Source organism: Melozone crissalis, unplaced genomic scaffold (genome assembly GCF_028551555.1).
Source record: "Melozone crissalis strain CALT ecotype California unplaced genomic scaffold, PUWL_Pcris_2 ptg000105l_1, whole genome shotgun sequence".
In the NCBI taxonomy this organism is placed as follows: Eukaryota; Metazoa; Chordata; class Aves; order Passeriformes; family Passerellidae; genus Melozone; species Melozone crissalis.
The window spans coordinates 3,946,378-3,962,393 of record NW_026535882.1 but is presented as its reverse complement, the minus strand read 5'-3'; positions in this window follow the sequence as shown (position 1 = coordinate 3,962,393).

The following is a 16,016-nucleotide window of genomic DNA, read 5'->3' as shown; positions in this document are numbered from 1 at the left end:
AAGAGACATTAAAGCTAAAGGTACGATGCTCTCCGGAGCTAAAAGCCGCTCCCGGGCGTCCTCCTGCCGAAGCCGTGATAAGGCGAGCACTATGACCGCCACAATCGTCTTTGCGCGAAGAAGCCGCTTCTTCGCCTCGGGGAGCCGGAGAGAGCGGCAGCTTCGGAAAGGTGAAGAAGGGAGCTGCACTACCTTGGGATTGTGTGCGCAGCTTGCCAACTGATAGAAAACAGTTCCTTAGCACTCTCCTGTCTTTTCCATACACATTAGCATTCGATTGGAATCTATTTCAGGCAAATCTCTTTGTCTTCTTGCAAAACACTCGGCAGACCTCCGTGCAACTTCTAGAACACGATGGGATATGTTTTCTGTGCTGCCACAGTTTCTCTTTGCCAGACACAGTGGAAAAGCTTTTGGCTAAGATGAAGACAACAAGAGACGGTAAAGACGAAGGTACGATTCTCTCCAGAGCTAACAGCCGCTCCCTGGCGTCTTTCGGAAGAAGCCGCGCTGCGGAGAGCACTGTGACTGCCACAATCGTCTTTGTGCAAAGAAGCCACTTATTTCCCTCGGGGAGCTGAAGGGAGTGGCAGCTTTGGAAAGGTGAAGAAGGAAGCTGAACAACTCTGGGATTGTGTGCGCAGCTTGCCAACTGATAGAAAAAAGGACCTTAGCACTCTCCTGCCTTTTCCAAACACATGAGCATTCGATTGGAAACTGTTTTAGGCAACTCTCTTCGTCTTCTTGCAAAACACTCAGCAAACCTCCTTGCAAATTCTAGAACACGATGGGAGCTTTTTTCTGTGCTGGCACAGTTTCTCCTTTCCAGACATAGTGGAAAAGCATTTTGGCTAAGATGTAGACGACAAGAGGCACTAAAGACCAAGGTACGATGTTCTCCGGAGCTAAGAGCCGCTCCCGGGCGTCATTCGGCAGAAGCCGCGCTGCGGAGAGCATTGTGACCGCCACAAGCATCTTTGCACGAAGAAGCCGCCTCTTCGCCTCCGGGAGCCGGAGAGAGCGTCAGCGTCGGAATGGTGAAGAAGGATGCTGCACCACACTGGGATTGTGTGCGCAGCTGACCAACTGATAGAAAACATACCTTAGCACTCACTTGACTATTCCAATCACATGAGCATTCGATGGGAAGCTCTTTTAGGCAACTCTCTTCGTCTTCTTGCAAAACACTCGGCAGACCTCCGTGAAACTTCTAGAACACAATGGGAGATGTTTTCTGTGCTGGCACAGTTTCTCCTTGCCAGACATAGTGGAAAAGCTTTTGGCTAAAATGTAGACGACAAGAGACGCTAAAGATGAAAATACGATGCTCTCCGGAGCTAAGTGCCGCTCCCAGGCGTCCTTCGGGAGAAGCCGCGCTTAGGCAAGCACTGTGACCGCCACAATCGTCTTTGCACGAAGAAGCCCCTTCTTCGCATCCAGGAGCCAGAGAGAGCGGCCGCTTCGAAAAGGTGAAGAAGGAAGCTGCACAACACTGGGATTTTGTGCACAGCTTGCCAACCGATAGAAAACAGTACTTTAGCACTCTCTTGCATTTTCCAATCACATGAGCATTCGATTGGAAGCTGTTTTGGGCAACTCTCTTCGTCTTCTTGCAAAACACTCGGCAGACCTCCGTGCAACTTCTAGAATACGATGGGAGATGTTTTCTGTGCCGGCACAGTTTCTCCTTGCCAGAAATAGTGGAAAAGATTTTGGCTAAGATGTAGACGACAAGAGACGCTAAAGACGAAGGTACGATGCTCTCCGGAGCTAAGAGCCGCTCCCGGGCGTCCTTCGGCAGAAGCCGCGCTGCGGGAGCCCTGTGACCGCCTCTGTCGTCTTTGCGCAAAGAAGCCGCTTCTCCGCCTCCGGGAGCCGGAGAGAGCGGCAGCTTCTGAAAGGTGAAGAAGGAAACTGCACAACACTGGGATTGTGTGCGCAGCTTGCCAACTGATAGAAAAGTGTACCTTAGAACTCTTCTGACTATTCCAATCACATGAGCATTCGATTGGAAGCTGTTTTAGGCAACTCTCTTCGTCTTCTTGCAAAACACTCGGCAGACCTCCGTGGAACTTCTAGAACACGAAGGGAGAAATTTTCGGTGCTGGCACAGTTTCTCCTTGCCAGACATAGTGGAAAAGCTTTTGGCTAAGATGTAGACGACAAGAGACTCTAAAGGCTGTTGTGGTGTGTTTTTAAGTTTTTCAGTTTGGACTTCCATTTTATATATGTTCCCCCTATGTTCACTTTAAATGGTTCCTCCCTTCCCAGTTTTCCTGCCACTATTGCCCTGACAGTTGAGTTACTATGGTTACCCCTGCCCCCTTTAAGTTGCCAATCTCCTAAGTTACATAATTGCTCCTCCATTATCCCACCATATAAGTAAAGTTTTCCTCCTCCCTGGGCCCAGTCAATCACCCCCCACTCCTCCCAGGTTTCGAGAACCTTCTTCTCCTTGCGGGTTGTGGTTGGCTAGTGTCCTGGGGACCCTCCTCTACTTCATGTTTAGTGGATATGTTCTTATTTCAGTTTTGTTATGTACCTCCCCACATGTTCCCCGATTGGTTAGCTGGGCTTCACTCCCTTCTCCACCCCTTCCCTTTAAAACTAGGTCTCTCCCCGTGTTCGGCGCCATTTGCTGTGGGTTTGTCCATCTGTGGGTTGCCCTTTGCTTCCTGGGGGCTCTTCAAAAAACCGACGTTTCCCCCCCAGCAAGTGGTCGCCTCCTCACTCGTCTCGTCCTGCGTGAACCCAAGACCGCAATCCAGCCCAGCCCGATGCCACGACGCCAAGGGGGGCTGGCTTCTGATGCGTATGGGCGTCGGCCTTCTTACCCCTTCTGCTAGTTTGATTTAGAGTAGCGTACGCCCTCGCGCAGTCTCCCGCCCAACGTGGGGCCTGATGAAGTGGACATTTGACCACGGACCAGACCCTGCAGAATTGGGATTTACTTACCCTCTGGACGCCAGACTACCCCAGGTTGTGGCAAGCCCCGTTATAGGGGCAGCGTTCCCTGGGGATCTTAGTCGGAACTCCTCGCACCCTCAGAGGACGACTCCCGAGACGAGGACCCTTACCTGGTTTTTCTTTGCCCCCGCTGCAGGATTGGTAAATTCGGACCCCGACCTGGGGACTCTCCGGCTTCCCCTCTGCCCTTTAAACTTTCCCTAGGGGTACATTCCCTGCGTTGGGGACCTACCCCCTGCCTTCTCTCCTTGAGGTTTTTCCTCACCCCCGTGCCGTTTTTGTTTTCTCTTCCCTTTGGGTGCCGGATTTCCCCAGACTTGGGGTCCGGACCCATCACCCAGTCTCCTTCTTTCCCTCCGGCTGTATACCCAGACTTTGGGGCAGTGGGGGGAGCAGCGGCCGGCGGCGGGCGGCTCACTGTTTAAGTTCTCGTTGTTCTCCAGGCGAGTGGTTGGGTCATCTGAGGATTTTCCCCCTTTTTAGTGGCAGCAGTTCCTGCTCTAGAAAGGTTCCATGGGTGCAGGCTTGGGAAAATCCCAGAAGGAGGTTTATTATGTTGTGAAGGGTTTGTTGCTTGGGGGTGGTCAGAAGGCCCCCGAGCAGGAGTTAAAATGTTTAGTTAAGTGGGAATTTTCTACGTTCCCCAAGGTCTCCCCAGAACTTGTAAAACAGCCACGGTTTTGGGCAGCTGTTGTGGCAAAATTAGAAGAGGCCATAAATTCCAGGGAGACAAAATTGGCCACCGTAGCGCATTGGGCGCGCAGAGTGTGTGCGACACTCCGCGCGTCTGGGGAGCCTAAGAAAAGTCCCCCAGGTTCTGATTTGTCCCCTCGTTCTCCTCGTTCAGTTGCCCTTGCCCCTCAAACCTTTCCCCCGTCCCATAGGCAGGAGCACTCGAGGGGGATTTTGAAGGCCAACCAGAGGCAGGGGGTCCATCCTGCCCCTGCTCCCCCTCGACCTGCTCGGCCTCCTCCTTCGAGGAGCCCTGGCCAGGCTCCTTCTCTTCCCTTACCCTCTACCCCGGTCCCCAAGTCCCCGGTTTCAAACCCCAAAGTTGTTCGGTTTTGCGAAGACCTTCAAAAGGGCTCCCTTGGAGCCCGAGATGGCGGCGGCCATGCGGCCGTTCCCGCCAGGGCTCTTTCCTCTTCTCCTAACCCTTTCCTCCCTGATGCCAACCCCTTCCTTCCCCTGGACCAAACCTCTTTTTCTGTTGTCCCTCCCTCATATCTTCCCTCTGCCCCTTCCATTTCTCTGCCCTCTGATCCTCCGTCGGCTCCTCTCCAGGTTCCTCCCCCGGTTCAGCCTTCTGTTAACTCCTCCCCTGCTCCACCTTCATACTCTGATCCGCCTCTGAACTCCATCAAGGAGGCGGAGAGGGGTGGTGTGCCCCATTGCCAGACCCTGCCGCAACCTCCTCCAATTCCGGTTCCCAGGCTCCCCCTTCCGGTTCTCACGCCCTGTGTTCCGGGGGGGTGGGGGGGGTGGATGACAGGAAGCTGGGGCAGGCGCCTTTATTGGAACCCATTCCGGTTACGTACCACCTCAGCGGGGAGGGGAGCCCTCAGGCCCAGTGGGGGCCTTTAGCACAGGCCCGGATTAAGGAACTGTGCAAGGCGCAGAAGGACTACTCCCAGTGGTCGGAGTGCTTCCGGGGTATGCTCCGGAATGCCCTTGCACAGGGAGATCTGGTGCTGGCGGACCTGAGGGCCCTCTTCTCCAGTTTAACAAGACCCATGGAGTTTAGGGTCTGGGTGGGGGAATGGAGGAGGGAGATAGTGGAGGTTCTCCCGATTCTTTGGGGGAATCCTTCAATGTCTCATGACCCGGACGGTTTGGTAATCTCCCAAGAACATTTTTTGGGCGAGGGACAGTGGGCAGAGGGGGCAGCTCAAGCAAAGGCCTTGTTCCCGCCTCAGCTTGTAGAGACCGCTAAGGCAGCAGAGCGGGCCTTTTATAAGCTAGAGGTGGTGACCTCCCAATGGGAGGACGATGAAGTCCGGCAGGGGCCGCAAGAGCCTTACATGGTCTTCATCGAGCGCCTCTACCGATACGTGGAGGCGCAGGCGACCGGGGGCGATGACAGGGAGAAGATGCTCCATAGGATGGCCTAAAGCAACGCCAACCCGGAGTGTCGGAAGGCCATCCGGATTCTCCCTCGAAGTCCCCAGCCCACGGTGGAGGCCATGATGGAGGCCGTGGTAGGCCAGTCTCCTTAACATCACGGCCTAAAAGAGCTTCAGTGGTCTTTGCAGATGGCCCTGAGCCGGACTTCTTTGATATAGAAGCTGCCCCCGTTGCCGGACCCCCAACACCCGGGTCCGGCAGAAGATCAACGGCCACCCACCCCAGCTACCTCTGTGGCAAGACAGGGCATTGGATGCCCCAATGCCCGATGCGATTAGATTATTTAGAGTATAGAAGGAGGCGGGAAAGGGAGGAGAGTAAGGGCACAAAAAACTAGGCCCGGAGCGCAGCCCCTCCCTGCGCGAAGACAAAAATGCGGCAGGTCACTTAACAACAAGCGGGGAGGGAGGAGACGAGAGAGAGCCGCCTACATTTGCTTTGCAGGACTTGACTTCTTTATCGGATATGACTACACCAACCTGTGGTACTGTACCTGCGATTAACACCATGTCCTCTGTTTCCCCCTACAGGCTGCAGCTAACTAGGGACTTTTATCTCCCTAGCAGTGACATCCAGCTGGTGTCTGTCGACCTCCAACTCCTGGGTCGCTGGACAAAACTTGGACGTTGCAGGTGGACCGTCGTCGGGGACACGAAGCACACACCGCGAGACATTCACATCGTCCCTGGTCTGGTATCTACCGACCAGGACTGTTTCGCAGTAGGGCTGTACTGTGTCCGACCCCCACTCTTCCTCCCTAAGGGACAGATCATTGCCCAGGCTATTCCGGTTCCAGATAAAGATCATTGGAAGAACTCCGTGGAGAGGACATCACCTCCGACAGTAGCCTGGGCACAGCTGGTGGGGAGGGAGAAATCCCGCCTGACTTGTCAGCTCTCGTTGGGGGGGGGACAAAAAGATCGTGAGGGGTCTTTTGGAAACGGGTGCGGATGTGACGATCATTCCCTCTCGGGAGTGGCCGTCACATTGGGACTTGCAAAGCGCTGCAGGCGCGATCTCAGGTGTTGGGGGCCTTCAATTGGCCAATCAATCTAAGAGCATTGTGCAAATTAAAAGGCCCGACGGGCAATTGGCCTCTATACGCCTGTTCGTTTTAGATTACACCGAGCCTCTCTGGGGAAGAGACCTACTAGCCCAGTGGGGAGCCAGAATTGACCTCCCAAAGGCTCCCCAGGTTTTTCGGGCAGTGGCCACTGAGGAGCGCCAGACCTGGAAGCTGAATTGGCTGTCAGATAAACCAGTACAGGTCTTGCAGTGGCCACTCAACAAGCAAAAATTAAAGGCGCTCAATGAGCTCATTCAGGAGCAGTTACTGAAAGGCCACCTGGTGGAGACAATGTCACCTTGGAACTCCCCAGTGTTTGTCATTAAGAAGCCTAATAAGGACAAGTGGCGTCTCCTGACCGACCTCCGCCAAATTAACGAACAAATAATGGGCATGGGTCCTCTTCAGCCAGGGATGCCCTCCCCAGCAATGCTCCCCCAAAATTGGAATTTGGCAGTTATAGATATAAAAGATTGTTTTTTCCAGATTCCCCTGCACCCAGACGATGCCCCGCGCTTTGCGTTCACGGTTCCGTCCATCAACCGTGAGTCCCCAGCCAAGCGCTATCATTGGCGGGTGCTTCCGCAGGGCATGAAGAACAGCCCTGTGATCTGCCAATGGTATGTCGCTTCGCTCCTGTCGCCCATACGTACAGCCCTCGGGGATGCCGTCATCATCCACCATTACATGGACGACATCCTCGTGTGTGCGCCCGACCACAGTCTGCTTGCCCATGCGCTTGACCTGACAACCAATGCGTTGATTGCTGCAGGGTTCGAGCTCCAGCAGGACAAAATTCAGCGGATGCCACCTTGGAAATACCTGGGCCTCAAAATCACAAAGCGGACCATTATTCCGCAGAAATTGGCTATTAGGACGAACGTCCAGACCCTAGCGGATGTCCATCCACTGTGTGGGTCTTTAAATTGGGTGAGACCCTGGCTGGGCATTTCAACCGAGGACCTAGCCCCCCTTTTCAATTTGTTGAAAGGGGGAGAGGGGCTGAGTTCACCTAGGGCTCTCACCCCAGAGGCAGAGGTGGCCTTGGAGAAGATACAGAAAGTTATTTCGGCCAGGCAGGCCCACCGTTACCATCCGGGCCTGCCCTTCAAATTTATTATACTGGGAAAATTGCCACACCTCCATGGCATGATACACCAGTGGGACACCAGTGCAAAGGACCAGGGGCTGGGTGACCCCCTCTTAATTATAGAGTGGGTGTTCCTCAGCCATCATCGGTCCAAAAGAATGACACGGCCACAGGAGTTGGTAGCCGAACTGATCCTTAAAGCAAGATCGAGGATCAGGGAGTTGGCGGGGTGTGATTTCACATGCATACATATCCAAATTAAATTGGAATCGGGCCAACTTGAATTAAAGACCTTTGAAGAACTGCTGCAAACCAATGAATACCTGCAGTGTGCACTAGACAGCTACACTGGGCGCATCGCAGTAGATCGACCGGCCCATAAATTATTCAATTCGGAGTTCAAATTATCGCTGAGAAAGGTTCAGAGCAGGGAGCCCCTGGATGCCTTGACAGTTTTCACAGACGCGTCTGGAGCATCCCACAAGTCAGTGATGACTTGGAAGGGTCCTCAGACTAAGCAGTGGGAGACTGATGTTGTTGTTGTGGAGGGCTCTCCACAAGTTGCTGAGTTGGCTGCAGTCGTCAGGGCATTCCAGAGATTCCCTGGACCTTTTATTTGGTTACAGATTCTGCGTATGTCGCAGGTGTAGTGTCTCGGGTGTAGTCTGCGGTTCTTCAAGAGGTCACCAACAAAAGATTATTTGATTTGCTTAACAGGCTCGTCGAGCTAGTCTCCCACCGCGAGCACCCTTTTTATGTTATGCATGTGAGATCACATACTGTCCTGGGGTGACGTTATGATGCTCGTATCCTCATTCATCCGTTCTGTGCCTTTAAGACTGGCTCTGAAAAGTGGAAGTTTTGTTTGGATTTCCCTTATCAGGACACAGAGACAAGGCAGTACATAGGGCTGTTTTCACTTCTAGCTCGAAACTTGCTGCTTTTGCTTGCTTGCTTTTCTGCTCTTGCTTCTGCTCTCGCTTTTGCTTCTGCTTATTAGCTAGTTTAGCTAAACAGTCCAAATTCCTTCCCGGACTGTTTCTCCTCTCCTGTTCCTGTGACCATCTCGAACCTGCTCCGGACTGGGACCCGGGAACACCAAAGGTTTGGCTGCAGCAGCTGGCCCAGCGCCGGAGGGACTGAGAGCAGAGCAACCACCCCGAAAGAGACTTTCTGATTTTGTAATCTTTCTCAGAGTGGTGTCAGCTGGTATTGTTCATTTTGTGTGCGGGGGGTGCTGTGCCAGTCAAATAAACAGGTTCTTTCCACTTCTCTCCGAGGAATTTTTTCCCGAACCGGTTGAGGGGAGGGGCCGTGTGGGTTTTGCTTTCTGGAGGGGCCCTCCTTTGCAGATTCATTAACAAATTTGCCCTAAACCAGGACAAAATATTGGTGCCCAAACGTGAGGCTCGAGAGAGAGTGGAAAAACCCTGTTTTGACTGCATTTTGGTTGCTATTACTCTGTGTTCATTTAAATCAGCTAATAGCCATGGTTTTTGAATTGATAATGTCTATTGGGGTGAAGTTTTACATGCATTTCTGGTCCCTAGGGATTTTTGAGATTTTAATACCTCTCTGGTCCCTAGGTTTATTTTCTTATCCAGAAATAGCTTTAGTATTGCCCCTAATACGTAGTTTTTACATCAGAGGGGCAGTGACCAGAGTAGCTATCCTGCTGGGCTTGGTGGCAATAATGTGCAAGAAGTTTATAAACATGCTAGTGTCTGCTCCAGGTATGAATGGTTCATGGCTATGGTTATGCATCCAGTTTGTTGCAGGAGGAGCAGGAGGGAATGAGGTTTTTCAGCCTCTGCTTTCCTCCTTCTCCTATGAATCAGTTGCATCACTAGTGAAGGATGTTCAGTTTCCCCTCAATGTTAAAGAGACCATCTTCCTGGTAGCCAATCTGATAACCTTCCTCTATACAGCCTGCTGCTTCTCTAGAATGAGGGCTGAGATTTCTAGGCGGGCTGATGAGACCCCTGACTCAGGAGTAGACCCCGGTGTGGAAAATCCTAAGTGGTGTGGGAAATGGGAGGATATGGGCCAAATCCTGAAGGAATTCTCTGACCCTATAGTCTGGGATTTTCCCCATGAACAAATTCAGAATCCAGCTGAGGTGGTGAAATATCTGAAAGAGAAGTACCAGGATGAGCCTAACGAGAGGAAGGTCATTGCAGTGAGCTGGGCCCTGGCATATGCTTATCGCACACTGCTAGATACTGTCGGGCAGCAGACAGAGGCAGGGGGGCAGGGAGATAAATCAGCAACTGTCCCGGTGACTCAGGCTGCAGCTAACACTCCAGGCTCGAAGCCAGCATCTAAACCTATGGCTGTTGCTACCAGCACTAGAAGTGGGAAATGCACGGACAAGACCAATCGACCAGGGGATGATGATGATGATGATGATGAAGGAGAAGGAACCTCAATGCCTCCTGACATAAAATCAGGAGTCAAAGCAGCAGGTGCAAGATCAGATGAGTCCTTTTCCCTGAAGGACCTCCGTGGCCTACGGAAGGATTACACTCGAAGGTCTGATGAATCCATAATTAGTTGGCTTGTTCGTCTCTGGGATGCTGCAGACGAGGCTACAATTCTGGATGGCACTGAAGCCAGGCATTTGGGATCCCTGTCACAGGATACTGTCATAGACCAAGGAATGATGAGGGGGGCTAACCCTCACAGCCTCTGGGAACGGGTCCTAAGAAGCGTAGCAGAAAGATACCTGTGTGCAGAAGATCTCTATATGCAGCAAACTCAGTGGAAGACAATAGAGCAAGGGATCCAACGCTTAAGAGAAATGGCTGTGGCAGAAATTATCTTCTCAGATGATGTAACAACCAGGAACCCAGACTTAGTACCATGCACGTCTGTGATGTGGCGAAAACTCGTACGACTTGGGCCACACGAATATGCTTCTGCCTTAGCCATCATGAAGAGGGATGAGAGGGATGAGACGGTGCTTGACATGGCAAGGAAGCTCCGAGCATATGCAGATGCTGTACATGGCCCGACACATGCCAGAATCGCAGCGGTAGAAACACGTCTGCAGAACTTAGAGGAAAAGATAGAGGAGAACCATAAGAAGCTTAGAGAGGAGATTAAAGAAGACCTTCTCCAAATTTCAGCAGTACAGATCAGAGGTTCTGGTCTCCAAGGCAGACGTTTCCCAGATGGCGAGAGAAGGTACACCCCACGAGCTGAGCTGTGGTTCTACCTGTGTGATTGTGGGAAGAACATGAGAAGGTGGCATAGGAAACCTACTGCTGTTCTGGCACGACGGGTGCGTGAACTGAAGGAAGCCACCAGGAGGAAAGCAGCTCCAGTTGCCCGTAGCCGACCGGCCAGGTATGATGATGATGACATGTCTGATCCTCTCGAAGGAACATCCAAAACATACGCCCAGGGAAAGAAGGATAACCAGGCTTAGAGGGGCCCTGCCTCTAGCCAGGTAGAGGCCAGGGAAAATCGTGTTTTCTGGTCTGTGTGGATTCGTTGGCCTGGCACATCGGAGCCACAAGAGTACAAAGCTTTGGTCGATACTGGTGCGCAATGCACATTAATCCCATCAAGACATGTGGGGACAGAGTCTGTCTCTATTGCTGGTGTGACAGGAGGATCCCAGGATTTCACTTTGGTGGAAGCTGATGTGAGCCTAACGGGAAATGAGTGGAAGAAGCATCCTATTGTGACTGGCCCAGAGGCCCCATGCATTTTGGGCATAGACTACCTTCGGAGTGGGTACTTCAAAGACCCAAAAGGACTCAGGTGGGCATTTGGAATAGCTGCTGTAGAGACAGAGGGCATCCAGCAATTGAACACCTTGCCTGGGTTGTCTGAGAATCCATCTGCAGTAGGATGCCTGACGGGAGAAGAGCAACAAGTGCCAATTGCCACTTCCATAGTGCATCGACGGCAGTATAGGACCACTCGAGATGCCGTGATCCCCATCCATAAGATGATCCGAGAGCTGGAGAGCCAAGGGGTGGTCAGCAAGACCCACTGACCCTTCAACAGCCCCATTTGGCCTGTGCGAAAATCTGAAGGAGAATGGAGATTGACTGTGGACTACCGTGCATTGAATGAAGTGACTCCACCACTGAGTGCTGCCGTGCCAGACATATTAGAGCTCCAGTATGAGCTAGAGTCCAAGGCAGCAAAGTGGTATGCCACTATAGACATTGCCAATGCATTTTTCTCCATTCCTCTGGCAGCAGAATGCAGGCCTCAGTTTGCCTTCACATGGAGGGGAGTGCAGTACACCTGGAACCGACTGCCCCAGGGGTGGAAGCACAGCCCCACCATCTGCCATGGACTGATCCAGACTGCACTAGAAAGGGGAGAGGCTCCGGAACACCTGCAGTATATTGATGACATCATTGTGTGGGGGAACACAGCTGCGGAAGTGTTCGAGAAAGGGAAGGAAATCATCCAGATCCTCCTGGGAGCTGGTTTCGCCATTAAAAAGAGTAAAGTAAAGGGACCAGCTCGTGAGATTCAATTCCTGGGAGTGAAGTGGCAAGATGGACGACGTGAGATTCCTACAGATGTCATCAACAAGATCACAGCAATGTCTCCACCCACCAATAAGAAAGAGACACAAGCTTTCTTGGGTGCAATAGGTTTTTGGAGGATGCATATTCCTGAGTACAGTCAGATCGTGAGCCCTCTTTACCTGGTCACCCGCAAGAAGAACAAGTTCCAGTGGGGCCCTGAGCAGCAACAAGCCTTTGTCCAGATCAAGCAGGAGATTGCCCATGCAGTAGCCCTTGGCCCGGTCAGGACAGGACCAGAGGTAAAGAACATGCTCTACTCTGCAGCCGGGAACCATGGCTTGTCCTGGAGCCTTTGGCAGAAGGTGCCTGAGGAGACTCGGGGTCGACCACTGGGATTTTGGAGTCGAAGCTACAGAGGGTCTGAAGCCAACTATACTCCAACAGAGAAAGAAATCCTGGCTGCCTATGAAGGAGTCCAGGCAGCCTCGGAGGTAATAGGCACTGAAGCACAACTCCTCCTGGCACCCCGACTACCGGTGCTGGGGTGGATGTTCAAAGGCAAAGTTCCTTCCACTCACCATGCCACCAGTGCTACATGGAGCAAGTGGATTGCTCTCATCACTCAGCGCGCCCGTATAGGTAAACGGAATCGCCTCGGGATTTTGGAGGTCATTACAAATTGGCCCGAAGGTGAGAATTTTGGTGTCACAGATGAAGAGGAACAAGAACCAGTGACACGTGCTGAAGAGGCCCCTCCCTATAACCAACTGCCACCAGAGGAAACACGCTACGCTCTTTTCACTGACGGTTCCTGTCGCTTGGTAGGGATGAACCGGAAGTGGAAAGCAGCCGTATGGAGCCCCACACGACAGGTTGCACAAGCTACCGAAGGAGAAGGTGGATCAAGCCAACTTGCAGAACTCAAAGCTGTTCAACTGGCCCTGGACATTGCTGAGAGAGAGAAGTGGCCAAAGCTCTACCTCTACACTGATTCATGGATGGTAGCCAATGCTCTGTGGGGATGGCTGGAGAGGTGGAAAAAGGCTAACTGGCAACGTAGAGGGAAACCAATTTGGGCTGCTGATGAGTGGAAAGACATTGCTACCAGGGTAGGGAGGCTACCTGTGAAAGTCCGCCATGTAGATGCCCATGTACCCAAGAGTAGGGCCAATGAGGAGCACCAGAACAATGAGCAGGTAGACCAAGCTGCAAAGATAGGGGTGTCCAAAATAGACCTAGACTGGGAACATACGGGAGAGTTATTCCTAGCCAGATGGGCCCATGATGCCTCAGGCCACCAGGGCAGAGATGCCACCTATAAATGGGCACGAGACCGAGGGGTGGATCTAACCATGGACAGTATTTCTCAGGTTATCCATGACTGTGAGACGTGTGCTGCCATCAAGCAGGCCAAGCGAGTGAAGCCCCTCTGGTACGGTGGGCGGTGGTCCAAGTACAAGTATGGGGAGGCCTGGCAGATTGACTACATCACACTGCCCCAGACACGCCAGGGCAAGCGCTACGTGCTGACCATGGTGGAAGCCACCACTGGATGGTTGGAAACCTACCCTGTGTCTCATGCCACAGCCCGGAACACCATCCTGGGCCTTGAAAAGCAAGTCCTGTGGAGACATGGCACCCCTGAGAGGATCGAGTCAGACAACGGGAGTCATTTCAAGAACAGCCTTATCAACACCTGGGCTAGGGAACATGGCATTGAGTGGGTGTACCATATCCCCTACCATGCACCAGCTGCAGGGAAAGTGGAGAGGTACAATGAACTACTAAAAACCCAGTTGAAAGCTTTGGGTGGGGGATCTTTCAAGAATTGGGAGCAGCATTTAGCAAAGGCCACCTGGTTAGTCAACACCCGAGGTTCCACCAACCGAGCAGGTCCTGCCCAGTCTGAGTCCCGGAATGTAATAGAAGGAGGCAAAGTCCCAGTGGTACATATCAGAGGTTTGTTAGGGAAGACTGTATGGATCAACTCTGCCTCGAGCAGAGACAAACCCATTCGTGGGGTTGTCTTTGCTCAGGGACCAGGTTGCACGTGGTGGATAATGCAAAGAGATGGAACAACACGATGTGTACCTCAGGGAGATCTGATTGTGGGATAGAATGATATGCAATATCACAGTTCATTGGATGTTACTGCCATTGTCTGTACATTAAACCATACAGACATGAGATAGAAGGAAATGTGTAAGAGTTGAAGGTCTGGGCAAGTGGAAGATGGAGAAGGAAATGTGAAAGTGTCGAAGGTCTGAGCAAGTGATAGATGGAGCTTTAAGTGACGAAAGTGAAAAGGGGGGATCCTGCAGCTCTGTAATATAGGGCCTGGATTCAGTGGTCCAGTGTGGGGATATGATGAAGGCATGATGGGTATTGCTTGTAATTTTGGGGAAACAGATGGAAAATTTGTGTGAATAATGCATGATGTGTTGTAATATGTTGATGATATGGGGATAAGGGGTGGAATGTCCTGGGGTGACGTTATGATGCTTGTACCCCAATCATCCGTTCTGTGCCTTTAAGACTTCCTCTGAAAAGTGGAAGTTTTGTTTGGGTTTCCCTTATCAGGACACAGAGACAAGGCAGTACATAGGGCTGTTTTCACTTCTAGCTCGCAGCTCGCTGCTTTTGCGTGCTTGCTTTTCTGCTCTTGCTTCTGCTCTCGCTTTTGCTTCTGCTTATTAGCTAGTTTAGCTAAACAGTCCAAATTCCTTCCCGGACTGTTTCTCCTCTCCTGTTCCTGTGACCATCTCGAACCTGCTCCGGACTGGGACCCAGGAACACCAAAGGTTTGGCTGCAGCAGCTGGCCCAGCGCCGGGGGGACTGAGAGCAGAGCAACCACCCCCAAAGAGACTTTCTGATTTTGTCATCTTACTCAGAGTGGTGTCAGCTGGTATTGTTCATTTTGTGTGCGGGGGGTGCTGTGCCAGTCAAATAAACAGGTTCTTTCCACTTCTCTCCGAGGAATTTTTTCCCGAACCGGTTGGGGGGAGGGACCGTGTGGGTTTTGCTTTCTGGAGGGGCCCTCCTTTTCAGATTCTTTAACAAATTTTCCCTAAAGCAGGACACATACTGATCTGCCCAGGTTTATTGCTGTAGGCAACCGGCGTGCCGACTCTCTGGCCTCGGCTGCTATTACGAAGGCCCCTCTCCCAGATGTGTTCGGCCAGGCTAAGATCAGTCACCAACTTTTCCATCAGAATGCGCCTGGCCTGGTCCGGCAATTCAATCTGACGCAGGATCAGACCAAGGCGATAGTGGCCACATGTCCCCAATGCCAACAGGATCAGATGCCCACCGTGGCCTCGGGGGCTAATCCCCGAGGTTTGGCGAGCTGCGAGGTGTGGCAGATGGACGTGACACATATCCCATCTTTTGGTCGATTGTGTTACGTCCACGTCTCAGTAGATACCTTCTCCGGGGCTATCTGTGCTTCTGCCCACACAGGCGAAAAGGCAACGGATGTCCAGAAGCATCTGCTTCAGGCATTCGCTGTCTTGGGCATCCCTAGGGCCCTAAAAACAGATAACGGCCCTGCGTATACCTCCAAGGAGCTGCGGAGCTTCCTGCAGCAATGGGGAATAGTCCATAAGACCGGCATCTCCTATTCCCCAACAGGCCAAGCCATGGTGGAAAGGGCCCACCAGAGCCTTAAGAAGATCCTATCCCGGCAACAACCGGCGATGAAGGTGGAGACCCCCCACGTCCGGCTGTCAAGAGCATTGTACACGCTTACCTTTCTAAATTGCTCTTTTGACAGCCAAAATCCTCCAGTGGTCCGGCACTTCGGCAGTCACCAGCAGCTGCAGCCTAAAGCCAGGCCACCGGTTCTTGTAAAAGATCCGGAGACCTGGCGGACGGAGGGCCCCTTTGACCTGGTGACCTGGTGGAGGGGATATGCCTGCGTGTCCACTCCCTCAGGCCCCAGGTGGATTCAATCCAAGTGGGTCAGGCCCTTCGTCCCGAAACAGAGGACCAAGAAGGAGGCAGTACGACAGGTCCGGCAGGCTTGTTGGCGTCGGCGGAGGAAACCACACCATCAGTCTTGGTCCTTTTCTCCAGATCTGCCCCCGGTTACCGAAGAGCCCTCTCCTCCAGCTTCTCCTCCACCCCTTGACCTCCTATGTCACGTCTCCTCCCATTCACCCCCTGCTCCAGCTCTTATCCCCCGTATGTTTTATTTAAACTGGTTGTTTGGAGAGGAACCATTTTTGTGAATTCGTTATACTTTTACTATCTTCTCTCGTTTCAGTTACATCT